Here is a 6335-nt window from a genome sequence, read left to right on the forward strand (position 1 = left end):
CAGGACCAGGTGGGTCGGCTCATTCAACGATGGGGCAAACCCCAGAACGACCTGTTTGCGACGGCGACGAACTCCAAGTGCCAGAGGTTCGCCAGCAGGTTCACCCAGCCGAGGAGCCTGGACGATGCTTTCTCTTTCCCTTGGGACGGCCTGTTCCTGTACGCATTCCCTCCGTTGCCGTTCCATCTCATCAACCAGCTCAAGAGGTCCAGGTGCAGGATGATCCTCGTCGCACAGGCGTGGCAGAGACAAATCTGGTTCCCGGACCTTCTGGACTTGTCAATGTCCCCACCTATCAAGCTGGTGACGGACACGGATCTTCTCTCCAGAGAAGGAGGCGCCATTCTTCATCACGACCTGGAGCCGCTGAACTTGCAGGCTTGGCTCCTGCAGCACTAGAGTTTAGAGGATACGATATCCCGGCTGACTGCAGAGAGGTTCTTGCAAAAGCCAGGGGGTCCTCAACTCTCAAGTGCTATGGACAGAAGTCGAAGAGGTTCTCTGTCTGGTGCCGTGCACAGAAGATTAACCCTCTGCGGATTACGGCCCCTCAAGTGTTGCCGTCCCTACTGTCGCTGGCCAAAGCTGGACTGGCTCATGCCTCCATCAAGATACATCTGGCTGCCATCTCCCGATACACTAGAACTACAGGACAGGCGTCCTTGTGGTCTCATCGCCTGATGAAGGAATTTATGAAGGGACTATTCCGATTGTTCCCGCCGGTGAGGGCCCCTGCCCCGGCGTGGGAGCTCAACGTGGTGCTGACCAGGCTCATGGGGGCCCCATTTGAGCCTATGCATTTGGCGCCGTTGAAGTTCCAGTCGTGGAAGACAGCATTTCTCATGGCCATCACCTCCGCACGATGAGTGGGAGAGATCCAGGCCGTACCGTGCACCCCTCAATACTTGACCTTTCACGACACGAGGGTGGTGCTGAGGACGCACCCCTTCTTTATGCCCAAGGTGCCGTCGGACTTCCACCTCAACGAGCCCTTGGTGTTGCCAGTTTTCTTCCCGTCGCCTTCGTCGCTGGACGTAGTTAGAGCGCTGAAGTTCTACATGGACCGCACGAAGAGTTTTCGGAAGACATTGCAGCTGTTTGTGAACTTTAGACCTGTGAATCAAGGGAAGGCTCTCTCAAAGGCTTCCATTTCCAGATGGCTCTCCGGCTGCATCATGCACTGTCACCGGTTGGCAAACCAACCGCTGCCCGGCCGTCCGAGAGCCCATTCAACCAGAGCGATCGCTGCTACCACAGCCTTCCTGTCTGGTGTGCCCCTGCTGGACATCTGCAGGGCTGCTACGTGGAGGTCGACGCACACCTTCACAAGATTCTACTGCGTCGATCGGGACTCCAGGGAGGAGTCTAAGGTCAGCCAAGCAGTGCTGCGCAACCTGTTCGCTTAAGGTGAGCCTGTTGAGGAGGTAAGAGATGCTTAATGTTGAGTTGTTGTATTGCTTAATTTTGAGCCTGTTGCCACCTCCCGTGGTTGTGCATGTGTATACTGCTATGTATTCTTATATTCATGAGCATGTGAATACATGCCAAACCCCATACTGGAGAAGGAACAAGTTACTTACCTGTAACTGTTGTTCTCCAGCATGGGTCTGGCATGGATTCACATGCAAACCCTCCCTCCTTCCCCTCTGCGGCTTTTCACTTGGTCATACTGCCACTTTACATACTACCAAATCTGAGGATGGCTGCCAGGGGAGGGGCTTAGGGAGGGGGCAGTCATTGGCTGGGGGCAGTATGACCCAGAGATCATTGATTGGTTACTACTAAGAAAGACAGATCAGAAACGAAACTGATACTGATTTTTTCTTTACCGAGGATTCCCAGCCTGACGACGGGGAATATTCATGAGCATGTGAATCCATGCCAGACCCATGCTGGAGAACAACAGTTACAGGTAAGTAACTTGTTCCATAGTACCCAAGATCTAACATAGATTTGAAGATTATCTGTACAGTTTTTCCAAAGCTGAAAGTGCAAACTAATTAGATATTCAAAAGACACAACAAAAGCAAGGACCCTTCCAGACTGTTCAAAATAATCAAATTCGCATCAAAGAGGTAAACCAGAGGTAATAGGAAATTTGAGGTACATGGTAAAGTAATCCCACTCAAATATGAAATTTAGAATGAATTTGTACACCAAAGCTTGAATATATATGAGCTCTAAACCAACTAATTATAAAACCCACATTCCACTATAGAATTGTTGGTTAACAACGACCCCCTTACCTTTTCATATCCGCCAGGGGACCACCCCTGTGGTGATAGTGCGCGGTACAAATGTTAACAAATTCGGTACAATATCAATTCCCTATTCCTAGGATTACTGAAGCATAATCTTTCTTCAAAGCATGAAAAATACCTAAATAATAAGGCTTGGGCCGCTGGTCCTGTCTTGGATGAATGCAACTCCCCCAACTTTGAATCTGTCCAGAGCAGGATACTCTTCCTCTGCTCTGTGGAGATTGCACAATTAGTATTTCCTGGTATACATTCCACTCTGTGTGCAGCCTCTATAAACTTGAGATGCATTGGCGAGTCTGTGTCTTGCACCGTCAGAGCAAAGTCCAAGTGCTTAGCTAATGGGCCTGTGATGTCTCGAAATCTATCCTAGCAGGGAATTCATGTGTGGTCTATCCCTTTCTTGGGATCCTTGACTTATTTATTGGCCTTCCAACTATGGCATAGCTGACACTTTCCCTTCTGTTTGGGGGCTTGGAAATTCCACCAGTAGTGGGCCCCAAACCTCTTTGTCAAGAGGTTTCTGCATCCAAAATTTTGAATATTCTGTAACCTCCAGAGGGGGCGTCCACTCTGATGACTTTAGATGTACCAGTTTGTCTGGGTCAAGCAGATGTTCCCCTGCTGGGGCAGTGGCTCTAGACAGCCCAGGTGTAGCCTTCTCATCCTTAGGCCATTCCTTTGGCATGTGGGGATCCTGGCCTTGGTGAGTCTGTTGACTCATAGGTGTCTGTCGCTCATGTTTTCAGCCCTGCTATGATCACCTCTGGGCTAAAGGGTCTGTCGTATTGGGACTCGCTCTGCCTCCTTAAGAAGGCCTCTGTGTGCCTTGAAAAAGCATCTTGCAGCTCTGAGGGCACCTTAGTAGTAGCAAACCCCAGGGGAGTTGGGAGGGGGGTCACTGAGGGTCTGGCTGCCTTCTGGGCACTGTTGCATTGCATATTATTCATTATCCTTGCATTTTGCCACAACTTGGGGTGTTCAACCTTCCTGCAATGCCACCTTAAGATCATGTAGTTTACTTTGGATCATTTCTTACATTTCTGCTACTGCACGATTAACTGAACACTCCATGGATGATCCCAGCACCATCTTAACACCTTTAGCTAAGCTCATGTCCTGCTAAATCTTCTCCTGATTTAGCCTTTTATCTTTTGACCAGGCTTGTTACATCCTAGCACCACCTTTATAAGCCTCCTATATGTCAGATCAATGTCTATCACCGGCTTACCTGCACCCAACAACATGGGTTTGATCAGAGGAGGGGCTGATTGAACATTGGCAAATCTGAGGATGTTATCACTTCTCCCCTAGGGGAGACCTCTCCCATGGGGCCAGGGCGGTCCGTCCACAGTATAATAGTCCCCCTTGGGGTGGTGCACCGAGGGAGGATCCCATGGGGGTGGCCTTATGGGATTAGGGGCAACCATGATCACAGAACGCGTTATTCCCCCGCGTTCGTACATCTCAATCCTTCCCCTATGTTCAATCCCTCTTCCCCTACTCTAGCTGCTCACAACCGAGAAGATGAGGATCAGGAGTCCAAATATGACGCTGGTGAAGCAGAGTGAGCGTTCTAGCTTCTCAGCGAATGTGATCGGCTCAAAGCACTGTCAGTGTGTTTAAACACTTCACAGCTGAGATGCAATGTGAGAATGATCCTCCAAGGAGGGAAACCAGCAACTTTTCAGTGGTGAAAAGGATGAAAGCCAGTCGGAGGGAAGCAGAGTGCAGAGGCAAACGCGATAAAGGTCTCAGAAGCAAGGACTGCTTACATTACTGCTGTGTGGAACCTCCAGGCTTCCAGAGCACTGGCAAAGTCCCTAGGAGAGGGGACGCACTGCCGGGAAGAGGCAGATGTCAGGAAAGCCGCTGCTGACCGCGACAAAGCACAAAATGCGAAGCTGGGAAATGCTGGTGCCTTCCAGAGGATGGCAAACATGTATGCAGGTACCCGATTGGTGGAGGAGGTCTGGGGGAGTGAAGGGGTGAAGCCAGAGCAAGAGGGGACCCTGGGAACAAATTGCAAGTATGCGACACGCACCCAAATGAAAACCAGAAACAAAAGCCAATCCTAAAATTGTGAGTGTGGGACCTGCATCCATGTGAGTAACTGAGACAAAGCTAATCTGAACATTGCAAGTCTGTGAAAGCAAGCCCCTGAACGCTCAAACCAGAGAGAATACAAGCGGCTAGGGAAGAAAGGCCCAAGTCGATCTTTTAAGGATAACAAGTTTAAACTCATGCGCAGATGAGAGCAACAGCAAAGAACTCTGCTGCCAAGAACGTTCTGCCAAAGAAGGGTACAAGCAAAAACGTATACAGCAAAACATCATCATAGGTGACGCAATACATATAGTAAACACCTGCGCAGCTGATTGGATGGACCCTATACAGGTGCTGCCTTTATCCATATGGGATGGCAGTATTGGTCCTAGCCCAGTCCGTCCGTCCGTCCGTCTTCCACTCTCACGTCGAAGGTCAGAAAACAAATTAACTATACTCCTGCTATACAGCTTGTTTATCACTCATACTGTGCACTTGGCAGGCTTCAGAACAGACACACAGGAGGTTCCAGGGCACTCTAACCGTCACCTGCACATTTCACTCACTCCCTCCACGCCATCCAGCTCCAAGGTCTCTGCCATCATTTTGAACTATAATGTATCCCTCCCAGCACCTCGCAATACAAATCAGATGATTGCCGCTGCAACGATAGATCCTGTCCATCCTCTTAACATTTCAGGACTTGTTTCTTTAGGGTTGATGGTCAAAGGGCACCTGGTGTCATGGAATTCAGGGATCTTTGGGTTTAGTCAGTTATATGGGCTATAGCTTGTGGTCACTCGGGAACGGGCCGGGTCATGCTTTGGCCAAAGTGAGATAACATGCACACCGGGGTCTGGCCTCTGATCATTGTCTTGTAGGGCACATTCCTCTTTAGTGAAAGACACATCTTTGCAACAGTTTCATGAACAATGGACAAACAGTGTGGCAAGTGGGGGTGCAAACTGTCCTCATGGGAGTTCGGGCATGACTGGAGATTTCCGTTGCCTCGTGGATTTGGGCCTAGTGCATGCAATGCCGCCTTTACCGTGCTTATTGCGCAAGCCTTCTCTTCTACCTAGGAATATTAATATCTAAACAAAATAGCGATGCCGCCAGCACCTTGGACCAAACCATATGAATACGCTATAAATGGTGTTGCCATGGGGTCCTGCTGGATGGGAAAGCACCCCTTCCATTGTCCCCCATGGTTCATTACAGTGCCTCAACTATATCTCGCTTTACTTTAAAGTGCCCGGGGGGGGTTGCCCCCTTCCCTACAGACTGTGACCCGCATCCAAAGAGACAGTCCACGCTGGGACTATTTCTTGGCAGGAGAGTGAACCAAGCAACAGTGAATATTAAGAGTAGGGACTGCCACCCAAAGAGGGGCAGTCCATGAGAAGAGGAAAGCTTGGCAGAAGAGTATACCAAGCCGATTTGAATATTGCGAGTCTGGGACCTGCACCCAAAAGAGGGGCAGTCCTTGAGAGGACAATTGTTTGGCAGGGAAGCAAACCAAGCCATTCTGAATACTGCAAGTTTGGGACCCTTACCAAAAATAAGTGAAGAATACAAACTGAACCAAATCCTATTCTTGGTGAAAGGAGTGTACCCGACATTACTTACCACCCCTCTCAGTTGCTGTGTCACTACTTACAGTCTGTGATCCACTGACGCTGCTCGGCTACCGGCTCCGCCAAAGCTGCTGCGTCTCCCTTCTGGTATGCTGGGCTCCTTATGAACCGCAGGCAGGATATTCTCCAAACTGGCTCCTGGCGGCCTCTGCAAGGGGGTGCACCACCTGTGGATCTCACTTTCTGTGAGGCGCCTCACAGCCCTCCAGGTGCTGCAGCGGAAGAGGTGGCTTTTGCCGAATGGGCGTAGTCAACCATACCTCTACAACCAACTTGTTGGCTTAGGTATACCAGAGGGACTGGGGGGTCACACTACGAGCACACAGTTCTAGCTCCCAGGGCCAATGTACCCTCTCCCAGTGCACAGACAGAGGACCCAGGCAAGGGCAAGTTA

This window comes from Ambystoma mexicanum, chromosome 12 (assembly GCF_040938575.1).
Source record: "Ambystoma mexicanum isolate Mex_15411 chromosome 12, UKY_AmexF1_1, whole genome shotgun sequence".
In the NCBI taxonomy this organism is placed as follows: domain Eukaryota; kingdom Metazoa; phylum Chordata; class Amphibia; order Caudata; family Ambystomatidae; genus Ambystoma; species Ambystoma mexicanum.